This window comes from Mytilus californianus, unplaced genomic scaffold, assembly GCF_021869535.1.
Source record: "Mytilus californianus isolate M0D057914Y unplaced genomic scaffold, xbMytCali1.0.p SCAF_4, whole genome shotgun sequence".
In the NCBI taxonomy this organism is placed as follows: Eukaryota; Metazoa; Mollusca; class Bivalvia; order Mytilida; family Mytilidae; genus Mytilus; species Mytilus californianus.
This window is the reverse complement of record NW_026262690.1, coordinates 112,481,915-112,509,454: the sequence shown is the minus strand read 5'-3', so window position 1 is coordinate 112,509,454 and position 27,540 is coordinate 112,481,915. Positions and strand designations below refer to the sequence as shown.

General features: G+C 34.6%; 36 non-coding genes across 36 annotated transcripts; 18 read left to right on the top strand and 18 right to left on the bottom strand.

Annotated features, from left to right (window-relative positions):
- Positions 1 to 121: 121 nt before the first annotated feature.
- Positions 122 to 211, bottom strand: Trnay-gua (transfer RNA tyrosine (anticodon GUA)). The gene is given in 2 exon segments: positions 122 to 157; positions 175 to 211. It is a non-coding gene; the product is annotated as a tRNA-Tyr (tRNA).
- A 375-nt stretch (positions 212 to 586) lies between these two features.
- Trnai-uau (transfer RNA isoleucine (anticodon UAU)) lies at positions 587 to 696 on the top strand. The gene is made up of 2 exons: positions 587 to 624; positions 661 to 696. It is a non-coding gene; the product is annotated as a tRNA-Ile (tRNA).
- Positions 697 to 1,487: 791 nt separating this feature from the next.
- Trnay-gua (transfer RNA tyrosine (anticodon GUA)) lies at positions 1,488 to 1,577 on the bottom strand. Its single transcript is given in 2 exon segments — positions 1,488 to 1,523; positions 1,541 to 1,577. It is a non-coding gene; the product is annotated as a tRNA-Tyr (tRNA).
- Positions 1,578 to 1,952: 375 nt separating this feature from the next.
- Positions 1,953 to 2,062, top strand: Trnai-uau (transfer RNA isoleucine (anticodon UAU)). Its single transcript has 2 exons — positions 1,953 to 1,990; positions 2,027 to 2,062. It is a non-coding gene; the product is annotated as a tRNA-Ile (tRNA).
- A 791-nt stretch (positions 2,063 to 2,853) lies between these two features.
- On the bottom strand, positions 2,854 to 2,943 carry Trnay-gua (transfer RNA tyrosine (anticodon GUA)). Its single transcript is given in 2 exon segments — positions 2,854 to 2,889; positions 2,907 to 2,943. It is a non-coding gene; the product is annotated as a tRNA-Tyr (tRNA).
- A 375-nt stretch (positions 2,944 to 3,318) lies between these two features.
- On the top strand, positions 3,319 to 3,428 carry Trnai-uau (transfer RNA isoleucine (anticodon UAU)). Its single transcript has 2 exons — positions 3,319 to 3,356; positions 3,393 to 3,428. It is a non-coding gene; the product is annotated as a tRNA-Ile (tRNA).
- A 791-nt stretch (positions 3,429 to 4,219) lies between these two features.
- Trnay-gua (transfer RNA tyrosine (anticodon GUA)) lies at positions 4,220 to 4,309 on the bottom strand. Its single transcript is given in 2 exon segments — positions 4,220 to 4,255; positions 4,273 to 4,309. It is a non-coding gene; the product is annotated as a tRNA-Tyr (tRNA).
- Positions 4,310 to 4,684: 375 nt separating this feature from the next.
- Trnai-uau (transfer RNA isoleucine (anticodon UAU)) lies at positions 4,685 to 4,794 on the top strand. Its single transcript has 2 exons — positions 4,685 to 4,722; positions 4,759 to 4,794. It is a non-coding gene; the product is annotated as a tRNA-Ile (tRNA).
- Positions 4,795 to 5,585: 791 nt separating this feature from the next.
- On the bottom strand, positions 5,586 to 5,675 carry Trnay-gua (transfer RNA tyrosine (anticodon GUA)). Its single transcript is given in 2 exon segments — positions 5,586 to 5,621; positions 5,639 to 5,675. It is a non-coding gene; the product is annotated as a tRNA-Tyr (tRNA).
- A 375-nt stretch (positions 5,676 to 6,050) lies between these two features.
- Trnai-uau (transfer RNA isoleucine (anticodon UAU)) lies at positions 6,051 to 6,160 on the top strand. The gene is made up of 2 exons: positions 6,051 to 6,088; positions 6,125 to 6,160. It is a non-coding gene; the product is annotated as a tRNA-Ile (tRNA).
- A 791-nt stretch (positions 6,161 to 6,951) lies between these two features.
- On the bottom strand, positions 6,952 to 7,041 carry Trnay-gua (transfer RNA tyrosine (anticodon GUA)). The gene is given in 2 exon segments: positions 6,952 to 6,987; positions 7,005 to 7,041. It is a non-coding gene; the product is annotated as a tRNA-Tyr (tRNA).
- Positions 7,042 to 7,416: 375 nt separating this feature from the next.
- Positions 7,417 to 7,526, top strand: Trnai-uau (transfer RNA isoleucine (anticodon UAU)). The gene is made up of 2 exons: positions 7,417 to 7,454; positions 7,491 to 7,526. It is a non-coding gene; the product is annotated as a tRNA-Ile (tRNA).
- A 791-nt stretch (positions 7,527 to 8,317) lies between these two features.
- Positions 8,318 to 8,407, bottom strand: Trnay-gua (transfer RNA tyrosine (anticodon GUA)). Its single transcript is given in 2 exon segments — positions 8,318 to 8,353; positions 8,371 to 8,407. It is a non-coding gene; the product is annotated as a tRNA-Tyr (tRNA).
- A 375-nt stretch (positions 8,408 to 8,782) lies between these two features.
- On the top strand, positions 8,783 to 8,892 carry Trnai-uau (transfer RNA isoleucine (anticodon UAU)). The gene is made up of 2 exons: positions 8,783 to 8,820; positions 8,857 to 8,892. It is a non-coding gene; the product is annotated as a tRNA-Ile (tRNA).
- A 791-nt stretch (positions 8,893 to 9,683) lies between these two features.
- Trnay-gua (transfer RNA tyrosine (anticodon GUA)) lies at positions 9,684 to 9,773 on the bottom strand. The gene is given in 2 exon segments: positions 9,684 to 9,719; positions 9,737 to 9,773. It is a non-coding gene; the product is annotated as a tRNA-Tyr (tRNA).
- A 375-nt stretch (positions 9,774 to 10,148) lies between these two features.
- Positions 10,149 to 10,258, top strand: Trnai-uau (transfer RNA isoleucine (anticodon UAU)). Its single transcript has 2 exons — positions 10,149 to 10,186; positions 10,223 to 10,258. It is a non-coding gene; the product is annotated as a tRNA-Ile (tRNA).
- A 791-nt stretch (positions 10,259 to 11,049) lies between these two features.
- On the bottom strand, positions 11,050 to 11,139 carry Trnay-gua (transfer RNA tyrosine (anticodon GUA)). The gene is given in 2 exon segments: positions 11,050 to 11,085; positions 11,103 to 11,139. It is a non-coding gene; the product is annotated as a tRNA-Tyr (tRNA).
- Positions 11,140 to 11,514: 375 nt separating this feature from the next.
- Positions 11,515 to 11,624, top strand: Trnai-uau (transfer RNA isoleucine (anticodon UAU)). The gene is made up of 2 exons: positions 11,515 to 11,552; positions 11,589 to 11,624. It is a non-coding gene; the product is annotated as a tRNA-Ile (tRNA).
- A 791-nt stretch (positions 11,625 to 12,415) lies between these two features.
- Positions 12,416 to 12,505, bottom strand: Trnay-gua (transfer RNA tyrosine (anticodon GUA)). The gene is given in 2 exon segments: positions 12,416 to 12,451; positions 12,469 to 12,505. It is a non-coding gene; the product is annotated as a tRNA-Tyr (tRNA).
- Positions 12,506 to 12,880: 375 nt separating this feature from the next.
- Trnai-uau (transfer RNA isoleucine (anticodon UAU)) lies at positions 12,881 to 12,990 on the top strand. The gene is made up of 2 exons: positions 12,881 to 12,918; positions 12,955 to 12,990. It is a non-coding gene; the product is annotated as a tRNA-Ile (tRNA).
- A 791-nt stretch (positions 12,991 to 13,781) lies between these two features.
- On the bottom strand, positions 13,782 to 13,871 carry Trnay-gua (transfer RNA tyrosine (anticodon GUA)). Its single transcript is given in 2 exon segments — positions 13,782 to 13,817; positions 13,835 to 13,871. It is a non-coding gene; the product is annotated as a tRNA-Tyr (tRNA).
- Positions 13,872 to 14,246: 375 nt separating this feature from the next.
- Trnai-uau (transfer RNA isoleucine (anticodon UAU)) lies at positions 14,247 to 14,356 on the top strand. Its single transcript has 2 exons — positions 14,247 to 14,284; positions 14,321 to 14,356. It is a non-coding gene; the product is annotated as a tRNA-Ile (tRNA).
- Positions 14,357 to 15,147: 791 nt separating this feature from the next.
- On the bottom strand, positions 15,148 to 15,237 carry Trnay-gua (transfer RNA tyrosine (anticodon GUA)). Its single transcript is given in 2 exon segments — positions 15,148 to 15,183; positions 15,201 to 15,237. It is a non-coding gene; the product is annotated as a tRNA-Tyr (tRNA).
- Positions 15,238 to 15,616: 379 nt separating this feature from the next.
- Trnai-uau (transfer RNA isoleucine (anticodon UAU)) lies at positions 15,617 to 15,726 on the top strand. Its single transcript has 2 exons — positions 15,617 to 15,654; positions 15,691 to 15,726. It is a non-coding gene; the product is annotated as a tRNA-Ile (tRNA).
- A 792-nt stretch (positions 15,727 to 16,518) lies between these two features.
- On the bottom strand, positions 16,519 to 16,608 carry Trnay-gua (transfer RNA tyrosine (anticodon GUA)). Its single transcript is given in 2 exon segments — positions 16,519 to 16,554; positions 16,572 to 16,608. It is a non-coding gene; the product is annotated as a tRNA-Tyr (tRNA).
- A 375-nt stretch (positions 16,609 to 16,983) lies between these two features.
- Positions 16,984 to 17,093, top strand: Trnai-uau (transfer RNA isoleucine (anticodon UAU)). Its single transcript has 2 exons — positions 16,984 to 17,021; positions 17,058 to 17,093. It is a non-coding gene; the product is annotated as a tRNA-Ile (tRNA).
- Positions 17,094 to 17,881: 788 nt separating this feature from the next.
- Positions 17,882 to 17,971, bottom strand: Trnay-gua (transfer RNA tyrosine (anticodon GUA)). Its single transcript is given in 2 exon segments — positions 17,882 to 17,917; positions 17,935 to 17,971. It is a non-coding gene; the product is annotated as a tRNA-Tyr (tRNA).
- A 375-nt stretch (positions 17,972 to 18,346) lies between these two features.
- Positions 18,347 to 18,456, top strand: Trnai-uau (transfer RNA isoleucine (anticodon UAU)). The gene is made up of 2 exons: positions 18,347 to 18,384; positions 18,421 to 18,456. It is a non-coding gene; the product is annotated as a tRNA-Ile (tRNA).
- Positions 18,457 to 19,247: 791 nt separating this feature from the next.
- Positions 19,248 to 19,337, bottom strand: Trnay-gua (transfer RNA tyrosine (anticodon GUA)). The gene is given in 2 exon segments: positions 19,248 to 19,283; positions 19,301 to 19,337. It is a non-coding gene; the product is annotated as a tRNA-Tyr (tRNA).
- Positions 19,338 to 19,712: 375 nt separating this feature from the next.
- Positions 19,713 to 19,822, top strand: Trnai-uau (transfer RNA isoleucine (anticodon UAU)). The gene is made up of 2 exons: positions 19,713 to 19,750; positions 19,787 to 19,822. It is a non-coding gene; the product is annotated as a tRNA-Ile (tRNA).
- A 791-nt stretch (positions 19,823 to 20,613) lies between these two features.
- On the bottom strand, positions 20,614 to 20,703 carry Trnay-gua (transfer RNA tyrosine (anticodon GUA)). The gene is given in 2 exon segments: positions 20,614 to 20,649; positions 20,667 to 20,703. It is a non-coding gene; the product is annotated as a tRNA-Tyr (tRNA).
- A 375-nt stretch (positions 20,704 to 21,078) lies between these two features.
- Positions 21,079 to 21,188, top strand: Trnai-uau (transfer RNA isoleucine (anticodon UAU)). Its single transcript has 2 exons — positions 21,079 to 21,116; positions 21,153 to 21,188. It is a non-coding gene; the product is annotated as a tRNA-Ile (tRNA).
- A 791-nt stretch (positions 21,189 to 21,979) lies between these two features.
- Trnay-gua (transfer RNA tyrosine (anticodon GUA)) lies at positions 21,980 to 22,069 on the bottom strand. The gene is given in 2 exon segments: positions 21,980 to 22,015; positions 22,033 to 22,069. It is a non-coding gene; the product is annotated as a tRNA-Tyr (tRNA).
- Positions 22,070 to 22,444: 375 nt separating this feature from the next.
- On the top strand, positions 22,445 to 22,554 carry Trnai-uau (transfer RNA isoleucine (anticodon UAU)). Its single transcript has 2 exons — positions 22,445 to 22,482; positions 22,519 to 22,554. It is a non-coding gene; the product is annotated as a tRNA-Ile (tRNA).
- A 796-nt stretch (positions 22,555 to 23,350) lies between these two features.
- On the bottom strand, positions 23,351 to 23,440 carry Trnay-gua (transfer RNA tyrosine (anticodon GUA)). The gene is given in 2 exon segments: positions 23,351 to 23,386; positions 23,404 to 23,440. It is a non-coding gene; the product is annotated as a tRNA-Tyr (tRNA).
- A 375-nt stretch (positions 23,441 to 23,815) lies between these two features.
- On the top strand, positions 23,816 to 23,925 carry Trnai-uau (transfer RNA isoleucine (anticodon UAU)). Its single transcript has 2 exons — positions 23,816 to 23,853; positions 23,890 to 23,925. It is a non-coding gene; the product is annotated as a tRNA-Ile (tRNA).
- Positions 23,926 to 27,540: the final 3,615 nt, after the last annotated feature.

Below are 27,540 nucleotides of genomic sequence, written 5' to 3'. Positions count from 1 at the left end.
TTATTTCAACAAGAAAGAAAAACTCAGTGTAATAGTTTCCAAAATTTTATATATGGAGAATAATCTCACATTGGAGAAAAGAACAAATCCTGGGCTATAACGTGAAGGTGACAAAAATATATCCCGCGAGGCGGATTCGAACCACCGACCTAGAGATTACTAGATTCTATACCACTACAGTCTCCCGCTCTACCAACTGAGCTATCACGGGCTGATGACAATTACCAGTAAATTTATGTATTTATTGTAAAGAATGTCTACGGAAGTTGGTCATATGATGTGGCCTATTTTGAAGAAATGTTTTCATGTACCTTGTTCAATCTTTATATTAGGACATTGCAAAATATCAATTATGATGAACGGAAAAAGTCTGGCTTCCCTATGTTAAATATAATTCTTTGGAATATTCTTTACAGAACATAACAGGAGTGTCCAGAATATATGTTGTCTCATTCATTAAGGTATATGTAAAAAATAACATAGAAAATGGAACGTAAAGATTCATCGGCTTCATTTATAATGCAGACGTTACGCCAGAAAACAACTGTTGTATAAAAGCTTAAGTTTTAAGTCACTTTGTAACATTGCTCCGGTGGCACAATCGGTTAGCGCGCCGTACTTATAGACAGTACCTTCACTGTGCATAGCACAGTATGAGGAATGCGGAGGTTGTGAGTTCGATCCTCACCCGGAGCAATTAGTTTTTTACCTTTCAATTTATTAAATTTGATACCTTCCAGTAACGCTTGTCCACTTGTTACGATCAGAATCTCTTTGACAAGGGAATTGTATCGACTAAAACATGATTTGACCCGGGCTGTATTGGTGAGTATGAGTATGCCTTTGAGTGTACACGTGTAGTTTTGATTCGATATCAATTTACGTACAGTCGTATCATTTCGATGTAAATTTATATGTACGGTTTTCAATTCTTGTTATCTCACCAGCAGCATGTTCGGCAATGTATAGTACTCAAAAATAGAAAATGTGTAATTGAAATGTTCATTCGATAGACTGACTGTCTTGGCATAATTTGAAATGTGTGAGTTTTCTTCAAATTGACAGAGACTGATCACTGGGCATCAGCAAAATAACTCTTCTTTTCTCCTGACTCGTATTGATTTTACTGGTCCAATTTCTGAGATGATAATACCTCTCTAGTATCGTTACAGTCTGTTTGCATGCTTGAATGCGTTAAATTCAGTTGATTGTTCCCACTTTTTTATTTCTTTGCATGCCTGTATATCTAGGAAATTGACCTGGTGCACACTATTTGCCTAAAGCTATTCTATTGACAAGTTATTTTTGTAATGTTACGCATTTAATATATCATTCTCAGTGGTTTTATGTGTTAGTTACTTTATTATTATTTCAACAAGAAAGAAAAACTCAGTGTAATAGTTTCCAAAATTTTATATATGGAGAATAATCTCACATTGGAGAAAAGAACAAATCCTGGGCTATAACGTGAAGGTGACAAAAATATATCCCGCGAGGCGGATTCGAACCACCGACCTAGAGATTACTAGATTCTATACCACTACAGTCTCCCGCTCTACCAACTGAGCTATCACGGGCTGATGACAATTACCAGTAAATTTATGTATTTATTGTAAAGAATGTCTACGGAAGTTGGTCATATGATGTGGCCTATTTTGAAGAAATGTTTTCATGTACCTTGTTCAATCTTTATATTAGGACATTGCAAAATATCAATTATGATGAACGGAAAAAGTCTGGCTTCCCTATGTTAAATATAATTCTTTGGAATATTCTTTACAGAACATAACAGGAGTGTCCAGAATATATGTTGTCTCATTCATTAAGGTATATGTAAAAAATAACATAGAAAATGGAACGTAAAGATTCATCGGCTTCATTTATAATGCAGACGTTACGCCAGAAAACAACTGTTGTATAAAAGCTTAAGTTTTAAGTCACTTTGTAACATTGCTCCGGTGGCACAATCGGTTAGCGCGCCGTACTTATAGACAGTACCTTCACTGTGCATAGCACAGTATGAGGAATGCGGAGGTTGTGAGTTCGATCCTCACCCGGAGCAATTAGTTTTTTACCTTTCAATTTATTAAATTTGATACCTTCCAGTAACGCTTGTCCACTTGTTACGATCAGAATCTCTTTGACAAGGGAATTGTATCGACTAAAACATGATTTGACCCGGGCTGTATTGGTGAGTATGAGTATGCCTTTGAGTGTACACGTGTAGTTTTGATTCGATATCAATTTACGTACAGTCGTATCATTTCGATGTAAATTTATATGTACGGTTTTCAATTCTTGTTATCTCACCAGCAGCATGTTCGGCAATGTATAGTACTCAAAAATAGAAAATGTGTAATTGAAATGTTCATTCGATAGACTGACTCTCTTGGCATAATTTGAAATGTGTGAGTTTTCTTCAAATTGACAGAGACTGATCACTGGGCATCAGCAAAATAACTCTTCTTTTCTCCTGACTCGTATTGATTTTACTGGTCCAATTTCTGAGATGATAATACCTCTCTAGTATCGTTACAGTCTGTTTGCATGCTTGAATGCGTTAAATTCAGTTGATTGTTCCCACTTTTTTATTTCTTTGCATGCCTGTATATCTAGGAAATTGACCTGGTGCACACTATTTGCCTAAAGCTATTCTATTGACAAGTTATTTTTGTAATGTTACGCATTTAATATATCATTCTCAGTGGTTTTATGTGTTAGTTACTTTATTATTATTTCAACAAGAAAGAAAAACTCAGTGTAATAGTTTCCAAAATTTTATATATGGAGAATAATCTCACATTGGAGAAAAGAACAAATCCTGGGCTATAACGTGAAGGTGACAAAAATATATCCCGCGAGGCGGATTCGAACCACCGACCTAGAGATTACTAGATTCTATACCACTACAGTCTCCCGCTCTACCAACTGAGCTATCACGGGCTGATGACAATTACCAGTAAATTTATGTATTTATTGTAAAGAATGTCTACGGAAGTTGGTCATATGATGTGGCCTATTTTGAAGAAATGTTTTCATGTACCTTGTTCAATCTTTATATTAGGACATTGCAAAATATCAATTATGATGAACGGAAAAAGTCTGGCTTCCCTATGTTAAATATAATTCTTTGGAATATTCTTTACAGAACATAACAGGAGTGTCCAGAATATATGTTGTCTCATTCATTAAGGTATATGTAAAAAATAACATAGAAAATGGAACGTAAAGATTCATCGGCTTCATTTATAATGCAGACGTTACGCCAGAAAACAACTGTTGTATAAAAGCTTAAGTTTTAAGTCACTTTGTAACATTGCTCCGGTGGCACAATCGGTTAGCGCGCCGTACTTATAGACAGTACCTTCACTGTGCATAGCACAGTATGAGGAATGCGGAGGTTGTGAGTTCGATCCTCACCCGGAGCAATTAGTTTTTTACCTTTCAATTTATTAAATTTGATACCTTCCAGTAACGCTTCTCCACTTGTTACGATCAGAATCTCTTTGACAAGGGAATTGTATCGACTAAAACATGATTTGACCCGGGCTGTATTGGTGAGTATGAGTATGCCTTTGAGTGTACACGTGTAGTTTTGATTCGATATCAATTTACGTACAGTCGTATCATTTCGATGTAAATTTATATGTACGGTTTTCAATTCTTGTTATCTCACCAGCAGCATGTTCGGCAATGTATAGTACTCAAAAATAGAAAATGTGTAATTGAAATGTTCATTCGATAGACTGACTGTCTTGGCATAATTTGAAATGTGTGAGTTTTCTTCAAATTGACAGAGACTGATCACTGGGCATCAGCAAAATAACTCTTCTTTTCTCCTGACTCGTATTGATTTTACTGGTCCAATTTCTGAGATGATAATACCTCTCTAGTATCGTTACAGTCTGTTTGCATGCTTGAATGCGTTAAATTCAGTTGATTGTTCCCACTTTTTTATTTCTTTGCATGCCTGTATATCTAGGAAATTGACCTGGTGCACACTATTTGCCTAAAGCTATTCTATTGACAAGTTATTTTTGTAATGTTACGCATTTAATATATCATTCTCAGTGGTTTTATGTGTTAGTTACTTTATTATTATTTCAACAAGAAAGAAAAACTCAGTGTAATAGTTTCCAAAATTTTATATATGGAGAATAATCTCACATTGGAGAAAAGAACAAATCCTGGGCTATAACGTGAAGGTGACAAAAATATATCCCGCGAGGCGGATTCGAACCACCGACCTAGAGATTACTAGATTCTATACCACTACAGTCTCCCGCTCTACCAACTGAGCTATCACGGGCTGATGACAATTACCAGTAAATTTATGTATTTATTGTAAAGAATGTCTACGGAAGTTGGTCATATGATGTGGCCTATTTTGAAGAAATGTTTTCATGTACCTTGTTCAATCTTTATATTAGGACATTGCAAAATATCAATTATGATGAACGGAAAAAGTCTGGCTTCCCTATGTTAAATATAATTCTTTGGAATATTCTTTACAGAACATAACAGGAGTGTCCAGAATATATGTTGTCTCATTCATTAAGGTATATGTAAAAAATAACATAGAAAATGGAACGTAAAGATTCATCGGCTTCATTTATAATGCAGACGTTACGCCAGAAAACAACTGTTGTATAAAAGCTTAAGTTTTAAGTCACTTTGTAACATTGCTCCGGTGGCACAATCGGTTAGCGCGCCGTACTTATAGACAGTACCTTCACTGTGCATAGCACAGTATGAGGAATGCGGAGGTTGTGAGTTCGATCCTCACCCGGAGCAATTAGTTTTTTACCTTTCAATTTATTAAATTTGATACCTTCCAGTAACGCTTGTCCACTTGTTACGATCAGAATCTCTTTGACAAGGGAATTGTATCGACTAAAACATGATTTGACCCGGGCTGTATTGGTGAGTATGAGTATGCCTTTGAGTGTACACGTGTAGTTTTGATTCGATATCAATTTACGTACAGTCGTATCATTTCGATGTAAATTTATATGTACGGTTTTCAATTCTTGTTATCTCACCAGCAGCATGTTCGGCAATGTATAGTACTCAAAAATAGAAAATGTGTAATTGAAATGTTCATTCGATAGACTGACTGTCTTGGCATAATTTGAAATGTGTGAGTTTTCTTCAAATTGACAGAGACTGATCACTGGGCATCAGCAAAATAACTCTTCTTTTCTCCTGACTCGTATTGATTTTACTGGTCCAATTTCTGAGATGATAATACCTCTCTAGTATCGTTACAGTCTGTTTGCATGCTTGAATGCGTTAAATTCAGTTGATTGTTCCCACTTTTTTATTTCTTTGCATGCCTGTATATCTAGGAAATTGACCTGGTGCACACTATTTGCCTAAAGCTATTCTATTGACAAGTTATTTTTGTAATGTTACGCATTTAATATATCATTCTCAGTGGTTTTATGTGTTAGTTACTTTATTATTATTTCAACAAGAAAGAAAAACTCAGTGTAATAGTTTCCAAAATTTTATATATGGAGAATAATCTCACATTGGAGAAAAGAACAAATCCTGGGCTATAACGTGAAGGTGACAAAAATATATCCCGCGAGGCGGATTCGAACCACCGACCTAGAGATTACTAGATTCTATACCACTACAGTCTCCCGCTCTACCAACTGAGCTATCACGGGCTGATGACAATTACCAGTAAATTTATGTATTTATTGTAAAGAATGTCTACGGAAGTTGGTCATATGATGTGGCCTATTTTGAAGAAATGTTTTCATGTACCTTGTTCAATCTTTATATTAGGACATTGCAAAATATCAATTATGATGAACGGAAAAAGTCTGGCTTCCCTATGTTAAATATAATTCTTTGGAATATTCTTTACAGAACATAACAGGAGTGTCCAGAATATATGTTGTCTCATTCATTAAGGTATATGTAAAAAATAACATAGAAAATGGAACGTAAAGATTCATCGGCTTCATTTATAATGCAGACGTTACGCCAGAAAACAACTGTTGTATAAAAGCTTAAGTTTTAAGTCACTTTGTAACATTGCTCCGGTGGCACAATCGGTTAGCGCGCCGTACTTATAGACAGTACCTTCACTGTGCATAGCACAGTATGAGGAATGCGGAAGTTGTGAGTTCGATCCTCACCCGGAGCAATTAGTTTTTTACCTTTCAATTTATTAAATTTGATACCTTCCAGTAACGCTTGTCCACTTGTTACGATCAGAATCTCTTTGACAAGGGAATTGTATCGACTAAAACATGATTTGACCCGGGCTGTATTGGTGAGTATGAGTATGCCTTTGAGTGTACACGTGTAGTTTTGATTCGATATCAATTTACGTACAGTCGTATCATTTCGATGTAAATTTATATGTACGGTTTTCAATTCTTGTTATCTCACCAGCAGCATGTTCGGCAATGTATAGTACTCAAAAATAGAAAATGTGTAATTGAAATGTTCATTCGATAGACTGACTGTCTTGGCATAATTTGAAATGTGTGAGTTTTCTTCAAATTGACAGAGACTGATCACTGGGCATCAGCAAAATAACTCTTCTTTTCTCCTGACTCGTATTGATTTTACTGGTCCAATTTCTGAGATGATAATACCTCTCTAGTATCGTTACAGTCTGTTTGCATGCTTGAATGCGTTAAATTCAGTTGATTGTTCCCACTTTTTTATTTCTTTGCATGCCTGTATATCTAGGAAATTGACCTGGTGCACACTATTTGCCTAAAGCTATTCTATTGACAAGTTATTTTTGTAATGTTACGCATTTAATATATCATTCTCAGTGGTTTTATGTGTTAGTTACTTTATTATTATTTCAACAAGAAAGAAAAACTCAGTGTAATAGTTTCCAAAATTTTATATATGGAGAATAATCTCACATTGGAGAAAAGAACAAATCCTGGGCTATAACGTGAAGGTGACAAAAATATATCCCGCGAGGCGGATTCGAACCACCGACCTAGAGATTACTAGATTCTATACCACTACAGTCTCCCGCTCTACCAACTGAGCTATCACGGGCTGATGACAATTACCAGTAAATTTATGTATTTATTGTAAAGAATGTCTACGGAAGTTGGTCATATGATGTGGCCTATTTTGAAGAAATGTTTTCATGTACCTTGTTCAATCTTTATATTAGGACATTGCAAAATATCAATTATGATGAACGGAAAAAGTCTGGCTTCCCTATGTTAAATATAATTCTTTGGAATATTCTTTACAGAACATAACAGGAGTGTCCAGAATATATGTTGTCTCATTCATTAAGGTATATGTAAAAAATAACATAGAAAATGGAACGTAAAGATTCATCGGCTTCATTTATAATGCAGACGTTACGCCAGAAAACAACTGTTGTATAAAAGCTTAAGTTTTAAGTCACTTTGTAACATTGCTCCGGTGGCACAATCGGTTAGCGCGCCGTACTTATAGACAGTACCTTCACTGTGCATAGCACAGTATGAGGAATGCGGAGGTTGTGAGTTCGATCCTCACCCGGAGCAATTAGTTTTTTACCTTTCAATTTATTAAATTTGATACCTTCCAGTAACGCTTGTCCACTTGTTACGATCAGAATCTCTTTGACAAGGGAATTGTATCGACTAAAACATGATTTGACCCGGGCTGTATTGGTGAGTATGAGTATGCCTTTGAGTGTACACGTGTAGTTTTGATTCGATATCAATTTACGTACAGTCGTATCATTTCGATGTAAATTTATATGTACGGTTTTCATTTCTTGTTATCTCACCAGCAGCATGTTCGGCAATGTATAGTACTCAAAAATAGAAAATGTGTAATTGAAATGTTCATTCGATAGACTGACTGTCTTGGCATAATTTGAAATGTGTGAGTTTTCTTCAAATTGACAGAGACTGATCACTGGGCATCAGCAAAATAACTCTTCTTTTCTCCTGACTCGTATTGATTTTACTGGTCCAATTTCTGAGATGATAATACCTCTCTAGTATCGTTACAGTCTGTTTGCATGCTTGAATGCGTTAAATTCAGTTGATTGTTCCCACTTTTTTATTTCTTTGCATGCCTGTATATCTAGGAAATTGACCTGGTGCACACTATTTGCCTAAAGCTATTCTATTGACAAGTTATTTTTGTAATGTTACGCATTTAATATATCATTCTCAGTGGTTTTATGTGTTAGTTACTTTATTATTATTTCAACAAGAAAGAAAAACTCAGTGTAATAGTTTCCAAAATTTTATATATGGAGAATAATCTCACATTGGAGAAAAGAACAAATCCTGGGCTATAACGTGAAGGTGACAAAAATATATCCCGCGAGGCGGATTCGAACCACCGACCTAGAGATTACTAGATTCTATACCACTACAGTCTCCCGCTCTACCAACTGAGCTATCACGGGCTGATGACAATTACCAGTAAATTTATGTATTTATTGTAAAGAATGTCTACGGAAGTTGGTCATATGATGTGGCCTATTTTGAAGAAATGTTTTCATGTACCTTGTTCAATCTTTATATTAGGACATTGCAAAATATCAATTATGATGAACGGAAAAAGTCTGGCTTCCCTATGTTAAATATAATTCTTTGGAATATTCTTTACCGAACATAACAGGAGTGTCCAGAATATATGTTGTCTCATTCATTAAGGTATATGTAAAAAATAACATAGAAAATGGAACGTAAAGATTCATCGGCTTCATTTATAATGCAGACGTTACGCCAGAAAACAACTGTTGTATAAAAGCTTAAGTTTTAAGTCACTTTGTAACATTGCTCCGGTGGCACAATCGGTTAGCGCGCCGTACTTATAGACAGTACCTTCACTGTGCATAGCACAGTATGAGGAATGCGGAGGTTGTGAGTTCGATCCTCACCCGGAGCAATTAGTTTTTTACCTTTCAATTTATTAAATTTGATACCTTCCAGTAACGCTTGTCCACTTGTTACGATCAGAATCTCTTTGACAAGGGAATTGTATCGACTAAAACATGATTTGACCCGGGCTGTATTGGTGAGTATGAGTATGCCTTTGAGTGTACACGTGTAGTTTTGATTCGATATCAATTTACGTACAGTCGTATCATTTCGATGTAAATTTATATGTACGGTTTTCAATTCTTGTTATCTCACCAGCAGCATGTTCGGCAATGTATAGTACTCAAAAATAGAAAATGTGTAATTGAAATGTTCATTCGATAGACTGACTGTCTTGGCATAATTTGAAATGTGTGAGTTTTCTTCAAATTGACAGAGACTGATCACTGGGCATCAGCAAAATAACTCTTCTTTTCTCCTGACTCGTATTGATTTTACTGGTCCAATTTCTGAGATGATAATACCTCTCTAGTATCGTTACAGTCTGTTTGCATGCTTGAATGCGTTAAATTCAGTTGATTGTTCCCACTTTTTTATTTCTTTGCATGCCTGTATATCTAGGAAATTGACCTGGTGCACACTATTTGCCTAAAGCTATTCTATTGACAAGTTATTTTTGTAATGTTACGCATTTAATATATCATTCTCAGTGGTTTTATGTGTTAGTTACTTTATTATTATTTCAACAAGAAAGAAAAACTCAGTGTAATAGTTTCCAAAATTTTATATATGGAGAATAATCTCACATTGGAGAAAAGAACAAATCCTGGGCTATAACGTGAAGGTGACAAAAATATATCCCGCGAGGCGGATTCGAACCACCGACCTAGAGATTACTAGATTCTATACCACTACAGTCTCCCGCTCTACCAACTGAGCTATCACGGGCTGATGACAATTACCAGTAAATTTATGTATTTATTGTAAAGAATGTCTACGGAAGTTGGTCATATGATGTGGCCTATTTTGAAGAAATGTTTTCATGTACCTTGTTCAATCTTTATATTAGGACATTGCAAAATATCAATTATGATGAACGGAAAAAGTCTGGCTTCCCTATGTTAAATATAATTCTTTGGAATATTCTTTACAGAACATAACAGGAGTGTCCAGAATATATGTTGTCTCATTCATTAAGGTATATGTAAAAAATAACATAGAAAATGGAACGTAAAGATTCATCGGCTTCATTTATAATGCAGACGCTACGCCAGAAAACAACTGTTGTATAAAAGCTTAAGTTTTAAGTCACTTTGTAACATTGCTCCGGTGGCACAATCGGTTAGCGCGCCGTACTTATAGACAGTACCTTCACTGTGCATAGCACAGTATGAGGAATGCGGAGGTTGTGAGTTCGATCCTCACCCGGAGCAATTAGTTTTTTACCTTTCAATTTATTAAATTTGATACCTTCCAGTAACGCTTGTCCACTTGTTACGATCAGAATCTCTTTGACAAGGGAATTGTATCGACTAAAACATGATTTGACCCGGGCTGTATTGGTGAGTATGAGTATGCCTTTGAGTGTACACGTGTAGTTTTGATTCGATATCAATTTACGTACAGTCGTATCATTTCGATGTAAATTTATATGTACGGTTTTCAATTCTTGTTATCTCACCAGCAGCATGTTCGGCAATGTATAGTACTCAAAAATAGAAAATGTGTAATTGAAATGTTCATTCGATAGACTGACTGTCTTGGCATAATTTGAAATGTGTGAGTTTTCTTCAAATTGACAGAGACTGATCACTGGGCATCAGCAAAATAACTCTTCTTTTCTCCTGACTCGTATTGATTTTACTGGTCCAATTTCTGAGATGATAATACCTCTCTAGTATCGTTACAGTCTGTTTGCATGCTTGAATGCGTTAAATTCAGTTGATTGTTCCCACTTTTTTATTTCTTTGCATGCCTGTATATCTAGGAAATTGACCTGGTGCACACTATTTGCCTAAAGCTATTCTATTGACAAGTTATTTTTGTAATGTTACGCATTTAATATATCATTCTCAGTGGTTTTATGTGTTAGTTACTTTATTATTATTTCAACAAGAAAGAAAAACTCAGTGTAATAGTTTCCAAAATTTTATATATGGAGAATAATCTCACATTGGAGAAAAGAACAAATCCTGGGCTATAACGTGAAGGTGACAAAAATATATCCCGCGAGGCGGATTCGAACCACCGACCTAGAGATTACTAGATTCTATACCACTACAGTCTCCCGCTCTACCAACTGAGCTATCACGGGCTGATGACAATTACCAGTAAATTTATGTATTTATTGTAAAGAATGTCTACGGAAGTTGGTCATATGATGTGGCCTATTTTGAAGAAATGTTTTCATGTACCTTGTTCAATCTTTATATTAGGACATTGCAAAATATCAATTATGATGAACGGAAAAAGTCTGGCTTCCCTATGTTAAATATAATTCTTTGGAATATTCTTTACAGAACATAACAGGAGTGTCCAGAATATATGTTGTCTCATTCATTAAGGTATATGTAAAAAATAACATAGAAAATGGAACGTAAAGATTCATCGGCTTCATTTATAATGCAGACGTTACGCCAGAAAACAACTGTTGTATAAAAGCTTAAGTTTTAAGTCACTTTGTAACATTGCTCCGGTGGCACAATCGGTTAGCGCGCCGTACTTATAGACAGTACCTTCACTGTGCATAGCACAGTATGAGGAATGCGGAGGTTGTGAGTTCGATCCTCACCCGGAGCAATTAGTTTTTTACCTTTCAATTTATTAAATTTGATACCTTCCAGTAACGCTTGTCCACTTGTTACGATCAGAATCTCTTTGACAAGGGAATTGTATCGACTAAAACATGATTTGACCCGGGCTGTATTGGTGAGTATGAGTATGCCTTTGAGTGTACACGTGTAGTTTTGATTCGATATCAATTTACGTACAGTCGTATCATTTCGATGTAAATTTATATGTACGGTTTTCAATTCTTGTTATCTCACCAGCAGCATGTTCGGCAATGTATAGTACTCAAAAATAGAAAATGTGTAATTGAAATGTTCATTCGATAGACTGACTGTCTTGGCATAATTTGAAATGTGTGAGTTTTCTTCAAATTGACAGAGACTGATCACTGGGCATCAGCAAAATAACTCTTCTTTTCTCCTGACTCGTATTGATTTTACTGGTCCAATTTCTGAGATGATAATACCTCTCTAGTATCGTTACAGTCTGTTTGCATGCTTGAATGCGTTAAATTCAGTTGATTGTTCCCACTTTTTTATTTCTTTGCATGCCTGTATATCTAGGAAATTGACCTGGTGCACACTATTTGCCTAAAGCTATTCTATTGACAAGTTATTTTTGTAATGTTACGCATTTAATATATCATTCTCAGTGGTTTTATGTGTTAGTTACTTTATTATTATTTCAACAAGAAAGAAAAACTCAGTGTAATAGTTTCCAAAATTTTATATATGGAGAATAATCTCACATTGGAGAAAAGAACAAATCCTGGGCTATAACGTGAAGGTGACAAAAATATATCCCGCGAGGCGGATTCGAACCACCGACCTAGAGATTACTAGATTCTATACCACTACAGTCTCCCGCTCTACCAACTGAGCTATCACGGGCTGATGACAATTACCAGTAAATTTATGTATTTATTGTAAAGAATGTCTACGGAAGTTGGTCATATGATGTGGCCTATTTTGAAGAAATGTTTTCATGTACCTTGTTCAATCTTTATATTAGGACATTGCAAAATATCAATTATGATGAACGGAAAAAGTCTGGCTTCCCTATGTTAAATATAATTCTTTGGAATATTCTTTACAGAACATAACAGGAGTGTCCAGAATATATGTTGTCTCATTCATTAAGGTATATGTAAAAAATAACATAGAAAATGGAACGTAAAGATTCATCGGCTTCATTTATAATGCAGACGTTACGCCAGAAAACAACTGTTGTATAAAAGCTTAAGTTTTAAGTCACTTTGTAACATTGCTCCGGTGGCACAATCGGTTAGCGCGCCGTACTTATAGACAGTACCTTCACTGTGCATAGCACAGTATGAGGAATGCGGAGGTTGTGAGTTCGATCCTCACCCGGAGCAATTAGTTTTTTACCTTTCAATTTATTAAATTTGATACCTTCCAGTAACGCTTGTCCACTTGTTACGATCAGAATCTCTTTGACAAGGGAATTGTATCGACTAAAACATGATTTGACCCGGGCTGTATTGGTGAGTATGAGTATGCCTTTGAGTGTACACGTGTAGTTTTGATTCGATATCAATTTACGTACAGTCGTATCATTTCGATGTAAATTTATATGTACGGTTTTCAATTCTTGTTATCTCACCAGCAGCATGTTCGGCAATGTATAGTACTCAAAAATAGAAAATGTGTAATTGAAATGTTCATTCGATAGACTGACTGTCTTGGCATAATTTGAAATGTGTGAGTTTTCTTCAAATTGACAGAGACTGATCACTGGGCATCAGCAAAATAACTCTTCTTTTCTCCTGACTCGTATTGATTTTACTGGTCCAATTTCTGAGATGATAATACCTCTCTAGTATCGTTACAGTCTGTTTGCATGCTTGAATGCGTTAAATTCAGTTGATTGTTCCCACTTTTTTATTTCTTTGCATGCCTGTATATCTAGGAAATTGACCTGGTGCACACTATTTGCCTAAAGCTATTCTATTGACAAGTTATTTTTGTAATGTTACGCATTTAATATATCATTCTCAGTGGTTTTATGTGTTAGTTACTTTATTATTATTTCAACAAGAAAGAAAAACTCAGTGTAATAGTTTCCAAAATTTTATATATGGAGAATAATCTCACATTGGAGAAAAGAACAAATCCTGGGCTATAACGTGAAGGTGACAAAAATATATCCCGCGAGGCGGATTCGAACCACCGACCTAGAGATTACTAGATTCTATACCACTACAGTCTCCCGCTCTACCAACTGAGCTATCACGGGCTGATGACAATTACCAGTAAATTTATGTATTTATTGTAAAGAATGTCTACGGAAGTTGGTCATATGATGTGGCCTATTTTGAAGAAATGTTTTCATGTACCTTGTTCAATCTTTATATTAGGACATTGCAAAATATCAATTATGATGAACGGAAAAAGTCTGGCTTCCCTATGTTAAATATAATTCTTTGGAATATTCTTTACAGAACATAACAGGAGTGTCCAGAATATATGTTGTCTCATTCATTAAGGTATATGTAAAAAATAACATAGAAAATGGAACGTAAAGATTCATCGGCTTCATTTATAATGCAGACGTTACGCCAGAAAACAACTGTTGTATAAAAGCTTAAGTTTTAAGTCACTTTGTAACATTGCTCCGGTGGCACAATCGGTTAGCGCGCCGTACTTATAGACAGTACCTTCACTGTGCATAGCACAGTATGAGGAATGCGGAGGTTGTGAGTTCGATCCTCACCCGGAGCAATTAGTTTTTTACCTTTCAATTTATTAAATTTGATACCTTCCAGTAACGCTTGTCCACTTGTTACGATCAGAATCTCTTTGACAAGGGAATTGTATCGACTAAAACATGATTTGACCCGGGCTGTATTGGTGAGTATGAGTATGCCTTTGAGTGTACACGTGTAGTTTTGATTCGATATCAATTTACGTACAGTCGTATCATTTCGATGTAAATTTATATGTACGGTTTTCAATTCTTGTTATCTCACCAGCAGCATGTTCGGCAATGTATAGTACTCAAAAATAGAAAATGTGTAATTGAAATGTTCATTCGATAGACTGACTGTCTTGGCATAATTTGAAATGTGTGAGTTTTCTTCAAATTGACAGAGACTGATCACTGGGCATCAGCAAAATAACTCTTCTTTTCTCCTGACTCGTATTGATTTTACTGGTCCAATTTCTGAGATGATAATACCTCTCTAGTATCGTTACAGTCTGTTTGCATGCTTGAATGCGTTAAATTCAGTTGATTGTTCCCACTTTTTTATTTCTTTGCATGCCTGTATATCTAGGAAATTGACCTGGTGCACACTATTTGCCTAAAGCTATTCTATTGACAAGTTATTTTTGTAATGTTACGCATTTAATATATCATTCTCAGTGGTTTTATGTGTTAGTTACTTTATTATTATTTCAACAAGAAAGAAAAACTCAGTGTAATAGTTTCCAAAATTTTATATATGGAGAATAATCTCACATTGGAGAAAAGAACAAATCCTGGGCTATAACGTGAAGGTGACAAAAATATATCCCGCGAGGCGGATTCGAACCACCGACCTAGAGATTACTAGATTCTATACCACTACAGTCTCCCGCTCTACCAACTGAGTTATCACGGGCTGATGACAATTACCAGTAAATTTATGTATTTATTGTAAAGAATGTCTACGGAAGTTGGTCATATGATGTGGCCTATTTTGAAGAAATGTTTTCATGTACCTTGTTCAATCTTTATATTAGGACATTGCAAAATATCAATTATGATGAACGGAAAAAGTCTGGCTTCCCTAGCTATGTTAAATATAATTCTTTGGAATATTCTTTACAGAACATAACAGGAGTGTCCAGAATATATGTTGTCTCATTCATTAAGGTATATGTAAAAAATAACATAGAAAATGGAACGTAAAGATTCATCGGCTTCATTTATAATGCAGACGTTACGCCAGAAAACAACTGTTGTATAAAAGCTTAAGTTTTAAGTCACTTTGTAACATTGCTCCGGTGGCACAATCGGTTAGCGCGCCGTACTTATAGACAGTACCTTCACTGTGCATAGCACAGTATGAGGAATGCGGAGGTTGTGAGTTCGATCCTCACCCGGAGCAATTAGTTTTTTACCTTTCAATTTATTAAATTTGATACCTTCCAGTAACGCTTGTCCACTTGTTACGATCAGAATCTCTTTGACAAGGGAATTGTATCGACTAAAACATGATTTGACCCGGGCTGTATTGGTGAGTATGAGTATGCCTTTGAGTGTACACGTGTAGTTTTGATTCGATATCAATTTACGTACAGTCGTATCATTTCGATGTAAATTTATATGTACGGTTTTCAATTCTTGTTATCTCACCAGCAGCATGTTCGGCAATGTATAGTACTCAAAAATAGAAAATGTGTAATTGAAATGTTCATTCGATAGACTGACTGTCTTGGCATAATTTGAAATGTGTGAGTTTTCTTCAAATTGACAGAGACTGATCACTGGGCATCAGCAAAATAAACTCTTCTTTTCTCCTGACTCGTATTGATTTTACTGGTCCAATTTCTGAGATGATAATACCTCTCTAGTATCGTTACAGTCTGTTTGCATGCTTGAATGCGTTAAATTCAGTTGATTGTTCCCACTTTTTTATTTCTTTGCATGCCTGTATATCTAGGAAATTGACCTGGTGCACACTATTTGCCTAAAGCTATTCTATTGACAAGTTATTTTTGTAATGTTACGCATTTAATATATCATTCTCAGTGGTTTTATGTGTTAGTTACTTTATTATTATTTCAACAAGAAAGAAAAACTCAGTGTAATAGTTTCCAAAATTTTATATATGGAGAATAATCTCACATTGGAGAAAAGAACAAATCCTGGGCTATAACGTGAAGGTGACAAAAATATATCCCGCGAGGCGGATTCGAACCACCGACCTAGAGATTACTAGATTCTATACCACTACAGTCTCCCGCTCTACCAACTGAGCTATCACGGGCTGATGACAATTACCAGTAAATTTATGTATTTATTGTAAAGAATGTCTACGGAAGTTGGTCATATGATGTGGCCTATTTTGAAGAAATGTTTTCATGTACCTTGTTCAATCTTTATATTAGGACATTGCAAAATATCAATTATGATGAACGGAAAAAGTCTGGCTTCCCTATGTTAAATACAATTCTTTGGAATATTCTTTACAGAACATAACAGGAGTGTCCAGAATATATGTTGTCTCATTCATTAAGGTATATGTAAAAAATAACATAGAAAATGGAACGTAAAGATTCATCGGCTTCATTTATAATGCAGACGTTACGCCAGAAAACAACTGTTGTATAAAAGCTTAAGTTTTAAGTCACTTTGTAACATTGCTCCGGTGGCACAATCGGTTAGCGCGCCGTACTTATAGACAGTACCTTCACTGTGCATAGCACAGTATGAGGAATGCGGAGGTTGTGAGTTCGATCCTCACCCGGAGCAATTAGTTTTTTACCTTTCAATTTATTAAATTTGATACCTTCCAGTAACGCTTGTCCACTTGTTACGATCAGAATCTCTTTGACAAGGGAATTGTATCGACTAAAACATGATTTGACCCGGGCTGTATTGGTGAGTATGAGTATGCCTTTGAGTGTACACGTGTAGTTTTGATTCGATATCAATTTACGTACAGTCGTATCATTTCGATGTAAATTTATATGTACGGTTTTCAATTCTTGTTATCTCACCAGCAGCATGTTCGGCAATGTATAGTACTCAAAAACAGAAAATGTGTAATTGAAATGTTCATTCGATAGACTGACTGTCTTGGCATAATTTGAAATGTGTGAGTTTTCTTCAAATTGACAGAGACTGATCACTGGGCATCAGCAAAATAACTCTTCTTTTCTCCTGACTCGTATTGATTTTACTGGTCCAATTTCTGAGATGATAATACCTCTCTAGTATCGTTACAGTCTGTTTGCTTGAATGCGTTAAATTCAGTTGATTGTTCCCACTTTTTTTATTTCTTTGCATGCCTGTATATCTAGGAAATTGACCTCGTGCACACTATTTGCCTAAAGCTATTCTATTGACAAGTTATTTTTGTAATGTTACGCATTTAATATATCATTCTCAGTGGTTTTATGTGTTAGTTACTTTATTATTATTTCAACAAGAAAGAAAAACTCAGTGTAATAGTTTCCAAAATTTTATATATGGAGAATAATCTCACATTGGAGAAAAGAACAAATCCTGGGCTATAACGTGAAGGTGACAAAAATATATCCCGCGAGGCGGATTCGAACCACCGACCTAGAGATTACTAGATTCTATACCACTACAGTCTCCCGCTCTACCAACTGAGCTATCACGGGCTGATGACAATTACCAGTAAATTTATGTATTTATTGTAAAGAATGTCTACGGAAGTTGGTCATATGATGTGGCCTATTTTGAAGAAATGTTTTCATGTACCTTGTTCAATCTTTATATTAGGACATTGCAAAATATCAATTATGATGAACGGAAAAAGTCTGGCTTCCCTATGTTAAATATAATTCTTTGGAATATTCTTTACAGAACATAACAGGAGTGTCCAGAATATATGTTGTCTCATTCATTAAGGTATATGTAAAAAATAACATAGAAAATGGAACGTAAAGATTCATCGGCTTCATTTATAATGCAGACGTTACGCCAGAAAACAACTGTTGTATAAAAGCTTAAGTTTTAAGTCACTTTGTAACATTGCTCCGGTGGTACAATCGGTTAGCGCGCCGTACTTATAGACAGTACCTTCACTGTGCATAGCACAGTATGAGGAATGCGGAGGTTGTGAGTTCGATCCTCACCCGGAGCAATTAGTTTTTTACCTTTCAATTTATTAAATTTGATACCTTCCAGTAACGCTTGTCCACTTGTTACGATCAGAATCTCTTTGACAAGGGAATTGTATCGACTAAAACATGATTTGACCCGGGCTGTATTGGTGAGTATGAGTATGCCTTTGAGTGTACACGTGTAGTTTTGATTCGATATCAATTTACGTACAGTCGTATCATTTCGATGTAAATTTATATGTACGGTTTTCAATTCTTGTTATCTCACCAGCAGCATGTTCGGCAATGTATAGTACTCAAAAATAGAAAATGTGTAATTGAAATGTTCATTCGATAGACTGACTGTCTTGGCATAATTTGAAATGTGTGAGTTTTCTTCAAATTGACAGAGACTGATCACTGGGCATCAGCAAAATAACTCTTCTTTTCTCCTGACTCGTATTGATTTTACTGGTCCAATTTCTGAGATGATAATACCTCTCTAGTATCGTTACAGTCTGTTTGCATGCTTGAATGCGTTAAATTCAGTTGATTGTTCCCACTTTTTTATTTCTTTGCATGCCTGTATATCTAGGAAATTGACCTGGTGCACACTATTTGCCTAAAGCTATTCTATTGACAAGTTATTTTTGTAATGTTACGCATTTAATATATCATTCTCAGTGGTTTTATGTGTTAGTTACTTTATTATTATTTCAACAAGAAAGAAAAACTCAGTGTAATAGTTTCCAAAATTTTATATATGGAGAATAATCTCACATTGGAGAAAAGAACAAATCCTGGGCTATAACGTGAAGGTGACAAAAATATATCCCGCGAGGCGGATTCGAACCACCGACCTAGAGATTACTAGATTCTATACCACTACAGTCTCCCGCTCTACCAACTGAGCTATCACGGGCTGATGACAATTACCAGTAAATTTATGTATTTATTGTAAAGAATGTCTACGGAAGTTGGTCATATGATGTGGCCTATTTTGAAGAAATGTTTTCATGTACCTTGTTCAATCTTTATATTAGGACATTGCAAAATATCAATTATGATGAACGGAAAAAGTCTGGCTTCCCTATGTTAAATATAATTCTTTGGAATATTCTTTACAGAACATAACAGGAGTGTCCAGAATATATGTTGTCTCATTCATTAAGGTATATGTAAAAAATAACATAGAAAATGGAACGTAAAGATTCATCGGCTTCATTTATAATGCAGACGTTACGCCAGAAAACAACTGTTGTATAAAAGCTTAAGTTTTAAGTCACTTTGTAACATTGCTCCGGTGGCACAATCGGTTAGCGCGCCGTACTTATAGACAGTACCTTCACTGTGCATAGCACAGTATGAGGAATGCGGAGGTTGTGAGTTCGATCCTCACCCGGAGCAATTAGTTTTTTACCTTTCAATTTATTAAATTTGATACCTTCCAGTAACGCTTGTCCACTTGTTACGATCAGAATCTCTTTGACAAGGGAATTGTATCGACTAAAACATGATTTGACCCGGGCTGTATTGGTGAGTATGAGTATGCCTTTGAGTGTACACGTGTAGTTTTGATTCGATATCAATTTACGTACAGTCGTATCATTTCGATGTAAATTTATATGTACGGTTTTCAATTCTTGTTATCTCACCAGCAGCATGTTCGGCAATGTATAGTACTCAAAAATAGAAAATGTGTAATTGAAATGTTCATTCGATAGACTGACTGTCTTGGCATAATTTGAAATGTGTGAGTTTTCTTCAAATTGACAGAGACTGATCACTGGGCATCAGCAAAATAACTCTTCTTTTCTCCTGACTCGTATTGATTTTACTGGTCCAATTTCTGAGATGATAATACCTCTCTAGTATCGTTACAGTCTGTTTGCATGCTTGAATGCGTTAAATTCAGTTGATTGTTCCCACTTTTTTATTTCTTTGCATGCCTGTATATCTAGGAAATTGACCTGGTGCACACTATTTGCCTAAAGCTATTCTATTGACAAGTTATTTTTGTAATGTTACGCATTTAATATATCATTCTCAGTGGTTTTATGTGTTAGTTACTTTATTATTATTTCAACAAGAAAGAAAAACTCAGTGTAATAGTTTCCAAAATTTTATATATGGAGAATAATCTCACATTGGAGAAAAGAACAAATCCTGGGCTATAACGTGAAGGTGACAAAAATATATCCCGCGAGGCGGATTCGAACCACCGACCTAGAGATTACTAGATTCTATACCACTACAGTCTCCCGCTCTACCAACTGAGCTATCACGGGCTGATGACAATTACCAGTAAATTTATGTATTTATTGTAAAGAATGTCTACGGAAGTTGGTCATATGATGTGGCCTATTTTGAAGAAATGTTTTCATGTACCTTGTTCAATCTTTATATTAGGACATTGCAAAATATCAATTATGATGAACGGAAAAAGTCTGGCTTCCCTATGTTAAATATAATTCTTTGGAATATTCTTTACAGAACATAACAGGAGTGTCCAGAATATATGTTGTCTCATTCATTAAGGTATATGTAAAAAATAACATAGAAAATGGAACGTAAAGATTCATCGGCTTCATTTATAATGCAGACGTTACGCCAGAAAACAACTGTTGTATAAAAGCTTAAGTTTTAAGTCACTTTGTAACATTGCTCCGGTGGCACAATCGGTTAGCGCGCCGTACTTATAGACAGTACCTTCACTGTGCATAGCACAGTATGAGGAATGCGGAGGTTGTGAGTTCGATCCTCACCCGGAGCAATTAGTTTTTTACCTTTCAATTTATTAAATTTGATACCTTCCAGTAACGCTTGTCCACTTGTTACGATCAGAATCTCTTTGACAAGGGAATTGTATCGACTAAAACATGATTTGACCCGGGCTGTATTGGTGAGTATGAGTATGCCTTTGAGTGTACACGTGTAGTTTTGATTCGATATCAATTTACGTACAGTCGTATCATTTCGATGTAAATTTATATGTACGGTTTTCAATTCTTGTTATCTCACCAGCAGCATGTTCGGCAATGTATAGTACTCAAAAATAGAAAATGTGTAATTGAAATGTTCATTCGATAGACTGACTGTCTTGGCATAATTTGAAATGTGTGAGTTTTCTTCAAATTGACAGAGACTGATCACTGGGCATCAGCAAAATAACTCTTCTTTTCTCCTGACTCGTATTGATTTTACTGGTCCAATTTCTGAGATGATAATACCTCTCTAGTATCGTTACAGTCTGTTTGCATGCTTGAATGCGTTAAATTCAGTTGATTGTTCCCACTTTTTTATTTCTTTGCATGCCTGTATATCTAGGAAATTGACCTGGTGCACACTATTTGCCTAAAGCTATTCTATTGACAAGTTATTTTTGTAATGTTACGCATTTAATATATCATTCTCAGTGGTTTTATGTGTTAGTTACTTTATTATTATTTCAACAAGAAAGAAAAACTCAGTGTAATAGTTTCCAAAATTTTATATATGGAGAATAATCTCACATTGGAGAAAAGAACAAATCCTGGGCTATAACGTGAAGGTGACAAAAATATATCCCGCGAGGCGGATTCGAACCACCGACCTAGAGATTACTAGATTCTATACCACTACAGTCTCCCGCTCTACCAACTGAGCTATCACGGGCTGATGACAATTACCAGTAAATTTATGTATTTATTGTAAAGAATGTCTACGGAAGTTTGTCATATGATGTGGCCTATTTTGAAGAAATGTTTTCATGTACCTTGTTCAATCTTTATATTAGGACATTGCAAAATATCAATTATGATGAACGGAAAAAGTCTGGCTTCCCTATGTTAAATATAATTCTTTGGAATATTCTTTACAGAACATAACAGGAGTGTCCAGAATATATGTTGTCTCATTCATTAAGGTATATGTAAAAAATAACATAGAAAATGGAACGTAAAGATTCATCGGCTTCATTTATAATGCAGACGTTACGCCAGAAAACAACTGTTGTATAAAAGCTTAAGTTTTAAGTCACTTTGTAACATTGCTCCGGTGGCACAATCGGTTAGCGCGCCGTACTTATAGACAGTACCTTCACTGTGCATAGCACAGTATGAGGAATGCGGAGGTTGTGAGTTCGATCCTCACCCGGAGCAATTAGTTTTTTACCTTTCAATTTATTAAATTTGATACCTTCCAGTAACGCTTGTCCACTTGTTACGATCAGAATCTCTTTGACAAGGGAATTGTATCGACTAAAACATGATTTGACCCGGGCTGTATTGGTGAGTATGAGTATGCCTTTGAGTGTACACGTGTAGTTTTGATTCGATATCAATTTACGTACAGTCGTATCATTTCGATGTAAATTTATATGTACGGTTTTCAATTCTTGTTATCTCACCAGCAGCATGTTCGGCAATGTATAGTACTCAAAAACAGAAAATGTGTAATTGAAATGTTCATTCGATAGACTGACTGTCTTGGCATAATTTGAAATGTGTGAGTTTTCTTCAAATTGACAGAGACTGATCACTGGGCATCAGCAAAATAACTCTTCTTTTCTCCTGACTCGTATTGATTTTACTGGTCCAATTTCTGAGATGATAATACCTCTCTAGTATCGTTACAGTCTGTTTGCTTGAATGCGTTAAATTCAGTTGATTGTTCCCACTTTTTTTATTTCTTTGCATGCCTGTATATCTAGGAAATTGACCTCGTGCACACTATTTGCCTAAAGCTATTCTATTGACAAGTTATTTTTGTAATGTTACGCATTTAATATATCATTCTCAGTGGTTTTATGTGTTAGTTACTTTATTATTATTTCAACAAGAAAGAAAAACTCAGTGTAATAGTTTCCAAAATTTTATATATGGAGAATAATCTCACATTTATATCTAGGAGAAAAGAACAAATCCTGGGCTATAACGTGAAGGTGACAAAAATATATCCCGCGAGGCGGATTCGAACCACCGACCTAGAGATTACTAGATTCTATACCACTACAGTCTCCCGCTCTACCAACTGAGCTATCACGGGCTGATGACAATTACCAGTAAATTTATGTATTTATTGTAAAGAATGTCTACGGAAGTTTGTCATATGATGTGGCCTATTTTGAAGAAATGTTTTCATGTACCTTGTTCAATCTTTATATTAGGACATTGCAAAATATCAATTATGATGAACGGAAAAAGTTTGGCTTCCCTATGTTAAATATAATTCTTTGGAATATTCTTTACAGAACATAACAGGAGTGTCCAGAATATATGTTGTCTCATTCATTAAGGTATATGTAAAAAATAACATAGAAAATGGAACGTAAAGATTCATCGGCTTCATTTATAATGCAGACGTTACGCCAGAAAACAACTGTTGTATAAAAGCTTAAGTTTTAAGTCACTTTGTATCATTGCTCCGGTGGCACAATCGGTTAGCGCGCCGTACTTATAGACAGTACCTTCACTGTGCATAGCACAGTATGAGGAATGCGGAGGTTGTGAGTTCGATCCTCACCCGGAGCAATTAGTTTTTTACCTTTCAATTTATTAAATTTGATACCTTCCAGTAACGCTTGTCCACTTGTTACGATCAGAATCTCTTTGACAAGGGAATTGTATCGACTAAAACATGATTTGACCCGGGCTGTATTGGTGAGTATGAGTATGCCTTTGAGTGTACACGTGTAGTTTTGATTCGATATCAATTTACGTACAGTCGTATCATTTCGATGTAAATTTATATGTACGGTTTTCAATTCTTGTTATCTTACCAGCAGCATGTTCGGCAATGTATAGTACTCAAAAATAGAAAATGTGTAATTGAAATGTTCATTCGATAGACTGACTGTCTTGGCATAATTTGAAATGTGTGAGTTTTCTTCAAATTGACAGAGACTGATCACTGGGCATCAGCAAAATAACTCTTCTTTTCTCCTGACTCGTATTGATTTTACTGGTCCAATTTCTGAGATGATAATACCTCTCTAGTATCGTTACAGTCTGTTTGCTTGAATGCGTTAAATTCAGTTGATTGTTCCCACTTTTTTATTTCTTTGCATGCCTGTATATCTAGGAAATTGACCTGGTGCACACTATTTGCCTAAAGCTATTCTATTGACAAGTTATTTTTGTAATGTTACGCATTTAATATATCATTCTCAGTGGTTTTATGTGTTAGTTACTTTATTATTATTTCAACAAGAAAGAAAAACTCAGTGTAATAGTTTCCAAAATTTTATATATGGAGAATAATCTCACATTGGAGAAAAGAACAAATCCTGGGCTATAACGTGAAGGTGACAAAAATATATCCCGCGAGGCGGATTCGAACCACCGACCTAGAGATTACTAGATTCTATACCACTACAGTCTCCCGCTCTTTTTTTTTTTATCTTTATTAAAATAAGACATCATATGATACACATTAAAATACATAAAACAATATCACAAGTGTCAATATCAATTCAAAATGTCTATAACATTCAATTTCAAGCTTCTGTATAAATGTCTACATGACACAATCAGTTTTTATATTCAAATTACTACAATTTAAATATTATATCATCATCTACTTCTTTAACCAGAGGATTATCAAGCAAAAATTTCTTTTCAAATAAAGAATGTATTTTATGTTTTTGACACATATACACATAAAAATATATGACATAATGTTTCAGTGTGTACTTGAAAAATTGAACTAAATTAACATTTGTTTTTCCATTCATAATAATATTCCTTCTTCTAAATATACAATATCTTGCAGTTGAAAGCAGAAAGTTAACAAAACTGTCATTAACACCTTTCATTTTCCAATTTAACCCAAATAGTAGCAAATGTTCACTCTGTACACTACTTATTCTGTCAGAATCACAATTTCCAAATAATTTCACAAACAATTCAGGCAAATAGTTATGAAATTCTAAAAGTTCATCACAGTTTATAAACATATGTACTAGATCTTCAATTTCATTACCACAAACATCACATAAATCATCATCAGACCATCCAATTCTTTTGAATTTACTTTTGGTAAATATACAATTATGAAGTATTTTGTAATCTAGCTCAATAAACTTTGCAGGTTTCCAGAATAAATTTACATTACACCAGATTTTACTAAAGTCATTATCATCAATATTGAACAGTGTTTTCCACATTTCAATACCACAGGGATCTTTACAAATATCATCTAATAAACAATTATACAGCTTTTTAACAGTACACAATGGTAACTCAAATGGTACATGATTAATAATAACAGAAATGTCTATTGTTCTTTTTGCATTCCTATGATGCAATTCACTATGCACGGTCTGCTTCCAGTCATCAGGAATTGCACAAATTAAACAATGATAACGATCAATAACATTCTTTACATTTGAATTTTCAAATACATTTTGTATTATTTCAACAATAGCACAATCAGGTAAAAATCCTGTTTTAACCTCATAACATATGTCCTTAAGACTAACTATACCAGCATTTATAAAATCATACCAAAGTATTGGTTTATCCTTCAATACAATCTCCGGATTCTTAAACAATGGTTGGTCATATATATTTTCTACACTTAATTTCAATTCAGACTTCCGTCTCAAAACATACCAAGCTTCTAACATTTCAATATACACAATCGGTAAACATTTTAACTCACAATGTGGTACTTGAATAAACAATACTTCTAACCCTAGATTCATATTATAAATCTTTGATACAAAATATTTAAAAGTATACTTCCACAATACATCATATTCATCATTTATTAATCTTCCTAAAAACTTTAATCTAAATGCATGTACTTTACATTTCATGTCAACTAATTGCAAACCTCCATTACATTTAGGATTTATTATAACATTATAATTCACCAAATGAGATCTCTTATTCCATACAAAATTAACACATAAAATCTTTATCTCATTATAAGCCCATTCGGGGATAGAGGATACAAAAAGAGTGTACCAAAATCTAGACATCATCAACGTATTTACAACAATAACTCTACCTTGCAGCGTTAATTGCCTTTGTAACCATATATTTAAAAGAGATTTCAATTTTGATATCTTTTCTTTCCAATTTAAATCATCACATATATTTCTGTCTTTTCCAACATAAATACCAAGTAATTGTACATTATTATCACATACTTGTAAACCATACTCCTGTTTTTCTACAGGTGACAATTCTCCCTTTCCAACACATAAAATTTCAGATTTTTGTCTATTTATTTTAGCACCAGTTGCTCTACTATATAAATCAAAAACTTTAAAAACTTCTGATATAGATTGTTTATTACAAACAGATAAAGTTGTATCGTCTGCATGCTGAAAAATTAACCCTTCTTTTTCACTATTTGGAACAACAATACCTTTTATCAAATCATTTTTAACAATCTTACTATGTAAGGGCTCAGCAGCTAAAACATACAATAATGCACTTATAGGACAGCCTTGTCTAATACCATTCTTAATACAAAAATAATTTGTTAAGAAACCATTGCATTTTACTGCACTATTAATACCATTATAAAATATTTCTATCCATTTAATAAAGTTATCTCCAAAACCATATCTTTTTAAAACCTTCAATAAATATGAGTGACTAACTCTATCAAATGCTTTTTCTTGATCAATTTTGATAATATAACCTTCAAGTTCATCTCTTTCAATAATTTCTATGATATCTCTGACATTTGCTACATTATTAGATATATCTCGACCAATTATACAACAAGTTTGGTCTACAGAAATAATTTTTGGTAATACAGTTTTAAATCTATTTGCCATTATTCTGGCCAAGATTTTATAATCAACCTGTAACAGAGATATCGGTCTATAATTTTTAAGTGATCTTCTGTCACCTTTTTTCTTAAATACAAGACTAATAACACCACATTTCATTGATCTACTTAAAAATCCCTCTTGTTCAATAGTATTATAAAGTTTCATAAGTACATACTTAAGCTCAGAATAAAAATAACAATAAAACTCAACAGTAAGTCCGTCTGATCCTGGACTTTTATTTTTAGACATTTGAGATAATGCTTTTATTATTTCATCAAACGAAATATCTGACTCACATAACTGATGATCATTTTTATCTATTTTTACATCTACACAATCTAATAACTCATTCATG